Source organism: Onychostruthus taczanowskii, unplaced genomic scaffold (genome assembly GCF_017590055.1).
Source record: "Onychostruthus taczanowskii isolate IOZ18803 unplaced genomic scaffold, ASM1759005v1 scaffold6, whole genome shotgun sequence".
In the NCBI taxonomy this organism is placed as follows: Eukaryota; Metazoa; Chordata; class Aves; order Passeriformes; family Passeridae; genus Onychostruthus; species Onychostruthus taczanowskii.
Window position 1 is genome coordinate 6,846,877 of NW_024503679.1, and position 9,762 is coordinate 6,856,638.

A 9,762-nucleotide genomic window follows, 5' to 3' on the forward strand; every position below is an offset into this window, starting at 1 on the left:
GTGGATGGGAAAAGTCTGCTCCTGGGGTGAGACCCAGTCAAATCAAGCAGGTGACAGGGACAACCACTGATGGAAGATAACAAAGGATCTTTCTTAGGTGCAGTTTTACACAGTGCCCTCAGTACTTGACACCTAAACCACTTACCTGTATCCTAGAAGGTTTGTACTTCTGCAGTGAACCCAAGCATTATGTGACTGATGCCACTGCCACCCCATCAGCTCCTGCACACCCAACTTTGGGCACGGGCACTTGGGTTACCCCAGGTCACGACCCAGGGCATGTTCAATTATCCCTTTTACTGGAATAACTGTGGAAGTGTTGAACTGTGGGGCAAAAATGAAGGCTAACATCTTTAAGCACACAGAGCTAGCAGCTCTCAGAGGCTCTGTCCGGCCTCGCTCCAACTGGGAATTGTTTGAAGAAGACTTCAAGCCTTTACCAGGCCTTCCAGACTCCCACTTCCCCTCATGTATCACCCACAAAGAGCACAGGAAACCTTTGTAGCTGCAGCATGAGCGAAGCAGAAAAGCCCCCTCAGCAATCGTGTGCACTGAAGCACACCAACCTCCAAGTGGTCAAACACATTATGTGATAAGAAACCCCAACAGCCGCTGAATAATTCAGGTGATAAACTATTTCTGGAGCATTTGACCAGCTCTATTGGCTGCCATAGCTTCTGCTGAGTGAACAGCCCCCATCAGGGCAGAGGCAGAGCTGTGACAGGTTAGGAGGGCAGGTAGGGAAGGAGCGCTGGCTCGGCTGAGCGGCGCGGCCATGGAAACCCAGCAGTGCCTGAGCACACCCTGCACGGCTCCCTCGGCACCAGCACCACAGTGTGCAGCTGTAAATCAAACCGGGGCAGAACAGAGCCGCCTGGCACACGAGCAACAGAAGGAAAAGGCACTGCAGGCCATTTTGCGAAAGGTGGCGATTGGCCAAACCTGTCCATTGTCAAAGCAGCCGCAGGAGAACAGCTCTGCACCCCGGCAGCCTGGGGGGAAACGAGGGCTTCACTGGCTCCTGAAAATGGAAACAAACGTGACAACATTGTTTTTTAAAGATAATAAAACCATTGCTAAATACACACCGCGTTTCAGAATTTACCACCAGCAAGTCCTGCAGAGGAGTGAGAGGAGCCAAAGCCCTGGGGGAAATGCAGTGGGGAAGCACAAAGCAGAATGAAGCTACCCATCCCGAGTCCTGCAGAGGAGTGAGAGGAGCCAAAGCCCTGGGGGAAATGCGGTGGGGAAGCACAGAACGGGCCCTGGGGAGAGGCCACTCTGCACAGCCGCCCTGGTACCTCCCAAAGGCCACTCAAAAAGCTGCTGTGCTGTGGCACGAGCGCTGCCCACATCCGCACAGGGTGGAATTTCCATGAGCCACCCCTCCAGGAAACAGTGCTTGGGATTTGCAGAGGGCAAAATGACCTGGTTTTACTACAAACATTCTCCAGGGACACCCCTCACTCCTGCAAAATCTGAAATCCTTTCCTGCCACCGCCTTTCTCTATAAATGGCAGCTGGGGGCCACACTTGTGGCTGTACAGGGCGGGCAGATTTTCAGAAAAAGAAAGAAAACCAGCCATGAAGTGCTGCCTTTGGACAGGTAACAACCTGATCAGCGCTGGCCTTGGAAACTTCTCTTGGAAGTGAAGGAGCACACAGGCCCCGTGCTTGTACCCAAATCCATGGAAGCACCTGTGGGATCACCTCGGAGGGTTTGGCAAGAAAACAGCCACTGCCTGCTCCCCAAGGGCGGAGAAGAGGAATCCCAGCGTGTGCTCAGAGCGTGAATCCCCTCGGTGTTTGGAATGAACAGGGCACAGCACTCAGCAGGGAGCCTCCTTGTGTCCCCTGGTCACGCTGGGGCTCACCAGAGCAGCCTGGCCCAGCAGGTTATTTTGGGCTGGTGAATCAGCCCAGAAGCTCCTGCCAGCACACATGACGAGGCAGCAGAGCTGCCAGCTGCCCTTCAGCTGCTGGAGCAGCTCCTCTCTGCTCAAACACCCTGGCACAGCACCCACTCTCTCGCTGGCAACAGGAGCTTTGACGCCGCTGTGAAGAGCAGGAATCACTCCGGAGCACAGCAAAGGCACACGTAACAGGTTTAACCAAAGCTGCCTATTTTCCTGCTATGGAAACCAGTCACAAGAACCAAAAAGCTGCCCAATGACAAGAGTTTTCTGTGCTGCTCTCTCCTAATCCATCCTGCTCCCTTCTGAAACCCTAAAACTGATGAACAACATGAACTAGTTGCAGCTGGCCCAAAGCAGCAATCTCAGCTTTTCACATCAAAGCTCTGCCAATGCATTATCAAGGTCACACTAAAGCACAAGGATATTTCATCTCCCACCTCCAAATGACCTCATGCAATGTGCAGCCTTTCTTCATCTTCACAAAACAGACTCCCCACATACAGACAGACAACAGAACTTCCAGCTGTAAGGCCTAAAGGCACCTTTTTTTGTTTTTCCCCCAGAAGCTGGAATAATCCAGGGGTGTGAGCAAATGGGAGCTGACAAGCACCTGGTGGTCCACAACTGAATGACAGAGACGCCACCACATTTAGGAAATGCTCAAAAAGCAGCCATGTAAATTGCAGCCCTGCCTTGTTTATGAAACGTAGAAAATGCACAGACTGAAGCCATAGCAAAAGGTGAGCTGGGGCTCAGAAAACCTCTGGGAAACTGGAGACAGCTAAGCAGCACAATCAGCACTGTGAAATCACAGGTTAAAATCTGTCAGAAAAGATTACATCAAGTTTATCCTGTCTCAGAGGACAGAGGTCCACGTGCAAACCTATTTTTCTATGAACTTAAACCCACTGGTGTTTCGTGCCAAGCAAGGCACTCAGTGCTCTGTACTGCAGACTTCTGGCTTCAGAGGTTTGCTACTCTCTACATCTCAGCAAACACTTCCCTGCTTTCTAAACCTTTAAAGGGTTTGTAAGGAAAGCTGCCATGCCACACCATGGCCCCAAAGCCAGCACCTGAGCCTCAGAGAGCTTTCACACACCGGCCAAACCCCAGCACTGTGCACAGCTCTTCCCATAAACCATCTCGGAGCAGAATAAAATTACACCTAGCCTGAGAAACGCTGAACACACCATAACTCAGGCACAGGCAAACACTTGAGAGCAGAAGTGCAGCCCTGCCTCGCAGGAGCAGCAGCACAGGCGGGCACACAGCCCGGGTGGAAGGATGAACCCCGAGCGATGGGAGGGCAGGCACGTGTTGGAGCTGCACGGGCCCAGCAGCTCCTGAGCCAGCTGGGCTCCAGCAGGAGCTGCCTGGGGCTGCTCTACTCCCTCCCCGAGCTCAGGGCTGTGGGACAGGCAGAGACCTTGCACCTTCGTTGCTGAATGCAGATTTTTTTTTTCAGCTTAAATTGCATTAGTATGTATTCTTTTTTTTTTTTTTAATTATTTTTATTTTTTTTTATTTTAATATATAATGCAATTTTCCAGTTTATTTTATAGCTTTCTTTGTTGCCAGTTTTAAAACACATATATTTATATGGCTTGGAAAGAACCATCTGGAATAATGACTTGAAAAACACATCCTTCTGGCAGACAGCTTGTGTACTTCTGGGTAATTAGGGTGTTTATGGAAAGCTGGGGCCTGCCTGGGTTTTTTATTTGTGAGCCCACTCTTCACTAATTGCCACACTTCCCAATAGCATCCTGCCTCTCTGAGCCTCGGCTGCAGCACGCCCCAGGTGCGAGGGCAGGGTCTGACACCTCCAAAGCAGGGGCTGCCCCCCTGCACCCCAACTCTGCCCAGGGCAGGGGGCCCTGCAGAGGCAGCTGCGCCTTGAGACAGACCCAGCTGCGCCCAATGGAGCCCCTCTGTGAGAGCAAACACCCCCAGCAGCTCTGCCCTTCCCTGCTCCCAAAGCAACAAGACTTTCCCCCTCTTTTTAATGTCAGATTTCCTTTTCTCTTAAAGCTTTTCAGGTTTTGGAAACAACGCGGTGTAAGAAAAACCTAAAAGATGGACTTCTTCAAGATCAAAGTCTGTGGCATTCACACTCTCTGGAAAAATCCCTTCGCTCAGGATTTTTCTCGTGGGAAGCTGAGAAACCTCAGAAAAAGGAAAACAATTCTTATCTCGTTTGCTTCTCCTGTGTTTTGCTGCTTTGGAATGTGTTTTGGGATTGTTTACCCACAGGTGATTGTTTCATTGGGTTCTGCTGTGAGTTGTTTTCACTCTTTGGCCACTCAGGGCCAGGCTGTGTCACAAGAGAGTCACGAGTTTTCATTATTATCTCTTTAGCATTCTGCAAGTATCCTTTCTGTATTCTTTAGTATAATATAGTATAGTATTCTTTAATATAATATAGTATCATAAAATAATAAATTAACCTTCTGAGAGCATGGAGTCAGATTCATCATTCCTCCCTGCCACAAGGATCCCGGCAAGTACATTAAAAGTTCTTCAAAAAGCCAATCTACCTAAAATCTGTAGTAACTTTGGAAAGGCTATATACTCTTCTAAAATTTTACAGTCACAGTCTGCTGGGGAGAAAAAAAACCAAAAAACTTTTGCTCAGAGTTCAGCCCCAGAGCATGCAATACACCAGTCCTAAACCACTGCCAGAGATCCTCTTACACAGCTCAGATGTGACATTTTAACTGTGTCAAAAAGCTGGATATCTCATTTCTAGATCCCTAGCAATAGAGCTGATCTGCCAGCACACCTTGGATGATGTTGTGTAACAACAGAAACCTGTTTGGCCCAGGAAAGTCTGAAGAGATTTAATAAATTGTGAAAGGAAGGCAAGAAGGTAAAGAGAGGCTCGAAAGGAGTCCATGACACTCAAAATAATTTATTTTCCTAAACAAGCTTCCTTCCAGCTTGCCTGGGAATTGTATTTTGTACAGGAAAGTGAGTGTCAGATGTGAGCTACTGTCATACCCAGTGCTATATCCAAACTATGAACTGTCCCAAAATCCAGGTCAGCACTCAACCTTTTCCAACCCACAGCCTCAGTTCTTGACAGCATGAGCTCATCTGCTTTTCCAACAGAAGCCTCTTCCCAGCCTTTCAGCAAGTCTGGATCTCTGGTGAGTAACTTCAGAGCCAAAAATCAGACTTAAAAATGCTGCTCCACACAGTGTGGGACTTATGCAGAGGCGTAAGTATTTGTAAGAACACACTGCAATCACAATGCTTTGCACATTTATGCAATTCCCATCATGTAAATCCAGCATGTCCCTAATAAATGTCATTGCACTTGTATTAAGGACATTTAAACTGCTTCAAAAATCTCAGATAATCCAGCTTACTAAAAAAATTTTGCTGGCTAACTGAAGGGAAAGTTGTCCCAAGAAATAAAACAGGAGCAGAGGCAGTAAATAACTGAGGAAAACAGCAGCCCTGATGTCCACCAAAGTGCCAAATTACAAAGTGACTGAAGTCTTCAAACTGGCAGTGCAGCATTCAGAGATTTATTTTCCCCAGTATCTAGCAATGTTGTGCTGTGGCAGGACTAAATCTTCGACAGACAGCCACATACGTGGTGCTGCCTGCTGCATGCCAGCAGCTACTGAAGTTTAGTGTTTGAGAAAGTCTGAGAGCCAGAATAATCCTATTTATTTCTGAGAGATCAAACAGGATTTGCAAAAGGGTAACATATCCACAGATTAGTGAAATGTTCTCAGTTTAAATGTGGTCACTTTGCAATCATGTCCAGTTAGTATTTTCATCTGTAGACTTAAAGGAAGTTTTGGCCATAAGAGACATGAGACATGGAAAATACACATTCCATATATATAAATATATATAGTATATATAAATATATAGCCATATATATGTGGATATATGTATTTTAATATATATTATATATGTGAAAAAAACCTGGGAATATGTGAAAAAAAAAACTGGGAATGGTATTCATAAAAGACCAATCCCTCCTTATCTACCCCTCATGAATTTTGGCTCACTCATACAGGAAGGTTCTGCTGTGAGGAAAGGGAACACACCAACAGCTCAGAGCATCTCCTTAGCACAGAAAGAATCAACATTCTCTAGTGACTGACTTTTCTAAACAAGGTTTTCTTTGGGAGAAGGAGCTTCAGGACACTATCAAAGCAGCAGTTTTTTACAAAGATACAGTCCAAGCTGGTATAATCTACAATTAATTGAGGATGAATCTGAAGTGAAGCTCACTCATACAGGAGGGTTCTGCTGTGAGGAAAGGAAACACACCAACAGCTCAGAGCATCTCATAAGCACAGAAAGAATCAACATTCTCTAGTGACTGACTTTTCTAAACAAGGTTTTCTTTGGGAGAAGGAGCTTCAGGACACTATCAAAGCAGCAGTTTTTTACAAAGATACAGTCCAAGCTGGTATAATCTACAATTAATTGAGGATGAATCTGAAGTGATGCCCAGCTGCAAGTGGCCCACAGGCAGCAGAGCCATGGAGGGGAGCACTCTGCAGCCTCCCCCTGCCTCGAGGTCCCCCAGGATTCCCTGTGCCCAAGCCTACCTGCAGCCACAAGTCCCTGCTCTGAAGAGCTTCCCAGAGCTCACTGTCAACAAGGGTCTTAACAGGGCTCAGGTGTGAAACTGCCACATCTTTGCCCTTAATTCCTTGTGCCCTGGCACTACTGTGCAAACAGCAGTAACACTCACTCAGCTCACAACAGAAAAGCCTTCAGCCAAGACAACTGCAAACCCACTGCTTCCAAAAGAAACTGCAGCCCTTGGATGAGGGGAAAACACAGTGCAGAGGACTGAGCTGACTGCAGCACCAAGCCCCTGATGTGAGCAGGAAAGAGCCCTTCTGAAGGAGCTCTCTACAACACTCTTATTCTAAAACAAAAACCAGCCATTTGCAAGTGGAGATCCTGGGAACACATTACCTAACCAGTCACAGCAGACACAAATCTAATTATCAACCAGACAAGCATCATAAATAACCTAAATAGATGCACAGATGTTACCTCTGTGATAAGAACAGGGGCAGTTAGAGCTGCAGAAAACTCTGGAGCTCATTCAGTCACTACAGGACAACACCTGGTATCTTTGAATATTCATTCCCCTGCCCCATATTTTTTTCATCTCACTGGAATTAAGGATATTTAAAATTAGATGTGGCTATTTTAATACCCAGCAAACACTTTTATTCACAGCAACATCCTACCCAGCATTTCTACAGTAAGGGCAGCCAGATCAAATTAGCTGGCTGTCAAGATAAAAGTCAATATATTCCTTGTATATTCCCACTATCCATGACTGCAAGAGAAGGAAGTGCCCTTGGGTTTATTTGAAGATGTAATTCCATAATGGAATACTTTGGGTGAGTGGGTAGCAATGCCTTCAGGGTGCTGTGCTCTTCCCTGGCCGGAAGGCTACACAAACTCCCAGGACATCCCAGTGCCAGGGCTGCTCCCTGTGACCCTCCCTGGGCTCTGACAGCCCCTATTCAAACCTGCCCTGTGGCAGCTGTGTTGCTGCTTCCTGGCTTGTTTGGCAAATTTCTGGAAAGGTTCAATCCAGACCTGAAATGACCATGAACAGACCAGGCACAGCCTGTAACTGCACGCTGCACTGAGTGCTGAAATAAAGACCATTTTGTCCTGATAACTTTAGAGAACAAGTAGCAATAAATCCCTGTACTTTCCACTGCAGATACTTGTCTTTCTTCCCAAGATAGCTTCATTTGCACATCCTACTTAGGAAGGAGAAAACTTATTTCCTCAGGGAATCTGCCCCCCTCCTACCTGAGCAGGAGTATTTTGCGTTCACAGCAGTGCCCACTCAGGCAGTGAGAGGTCAGGGCTGAGTCTCCTGACACTGTGCAACACACCTGAATCTTCTACCAACCCACCACAAGTACTGACCAGGCACTAAAACAGGCTTTATGAACCCTCATTCCATCAACAGACAGACTGGGAGGCTGGGAAAAGGGAGAGCAAAAGCTGTCTTCGAGTTAAATAAAACCATACATTGGACCCACAACTGAAAAAATACTGGCGATAAGGCTAAGTTCATTCAAGTGACTTTAATTACAAGATGATTGTTAAACCAATTTAAGCTGAGAAAACACTTTATAAAAGTCCACATATTTAAATAAGACTTTAAAGGAGCAATTTACAAAAGACGACAGTGTAAAAAATTACTTCTTTTCATCTTTGTAATCCACAAAAAGCCTCATTTTTGGAAGCTAAAGCGGACCACTTACTTAGTAAAGGCTTAGTCGGCATCAAACTTACAAAAGTGATTAAAGCATTTTCACTCTGAGGAGTGTAATAAAAATAAAAATAGCCAACATTTATTAAACTGTTATAAAAGTAAACACATTACCAGTGAAATGATGCTGTGTTTCCATATACCAAATTTGTTGTTTTAGAGGTATCTGGGAGGTTTTTTTGTGAAAGTACAGCATGTTACATTGATATAGAATGAGTCCCTTCCTAAACAGCTGGCTTCTTCCTGAGAAGGTTACCAGTGGAGAGCAGGTAACCTCATGTAAGGAACCAGCCTCCCAGCAGAGGTCTAAACTAAGAGGATTACAGGGTCAAAATTCCAGCAGCTGGGGGACTTACTTTATCTGCACATTAAAGAGGCACAGATATTCTTAGATAAGTATTTAAGTATCAAAAAAAAGTTTCTCAGGCGATCAGACTTCCAAGCTGAAAATTTTCACTTTTTCTTACTCGCAGTCTCCACTGCAGTCAGCTGCTCAGCAGAAAATATCAACACATGCAGAGCTGTGTGCTCTGCAGCCAGAAGGCTCCTGTGCCTTCCAGACAGGAGAAGTGGAGGCAGAGCATTGTGGCAAACAACTATCCCAGTTAAAGGTGGCAAAAGCAAGATGTCCAGGCTGAAAGCTCTAACTCAAGGAGCCAGGGAATGTCACAAACAAAATGCTCATTATGAAGCACTTTCTCCCTTCTGTTTTAGAAAAAAAGCTAAATTCAGTTTGGCAGGAGAGAGATGGGGACAGTCCCTCTTCAATAACTACCAGCTACTTTATTTCAGCTTATGTAACACAAATCCACATCATAAACTTTGCACAGCATCGCACAGTGATTTTGTTTGTGGGGGAGCTCAGCTGCTTCTGCTTTCTCAGCTTCAAGTCCCATTCAGGCTCTGCAGGACCGTGTGAGAAGTCAGCCAAAAGAACAGCACAGAAAACATATGCATGCTCTCTCATCAGTGAGAAAAACTGCACATGGTATTTCATCTCTGAAAGAGTGGAAAAGTTCAGCTATTTCATCTACTGTTTTACAGCTGCTATTGTATTGTCAAATGAGGTGGTTTAAAAAAGTGTAAGCACAGCAATGGTTCTGTCTAGAACATTCTCCTCCAGTGATGTCCCAGCTAAACAAAACCATTCATAAAACCTACCAGAAACAAGAGGAAATGGCATCATTAGAATTACATGAGATTGTGAGACACAACTGTCATGTTGCATTTTTTGCACCGTGATCAATTTCACCTTTTAAAGGAGACTTTCAGCTCTACTGGCAGAAATGTCAGTTTTGTTGAAATAAGTGCTTTTACTCTGACATTTACATCACTAACACACGACTATTATTATTGTTGTTATTATTATTATTACTGCTCTGGCAAGATGCAGATATTCATTTTGGACTTCAATGCATGAGAAAGAAATGTCTTATGTGATCAGTTAACTGCGAAGTTCATGCAGTTAAAATGATTTACTCAAACATGGCAAGAAATATTTCTAGTCAGCAAATTATACCAGCATAGTAATGTACTGTCCAGTAAACAGGAAATAAGAAATAT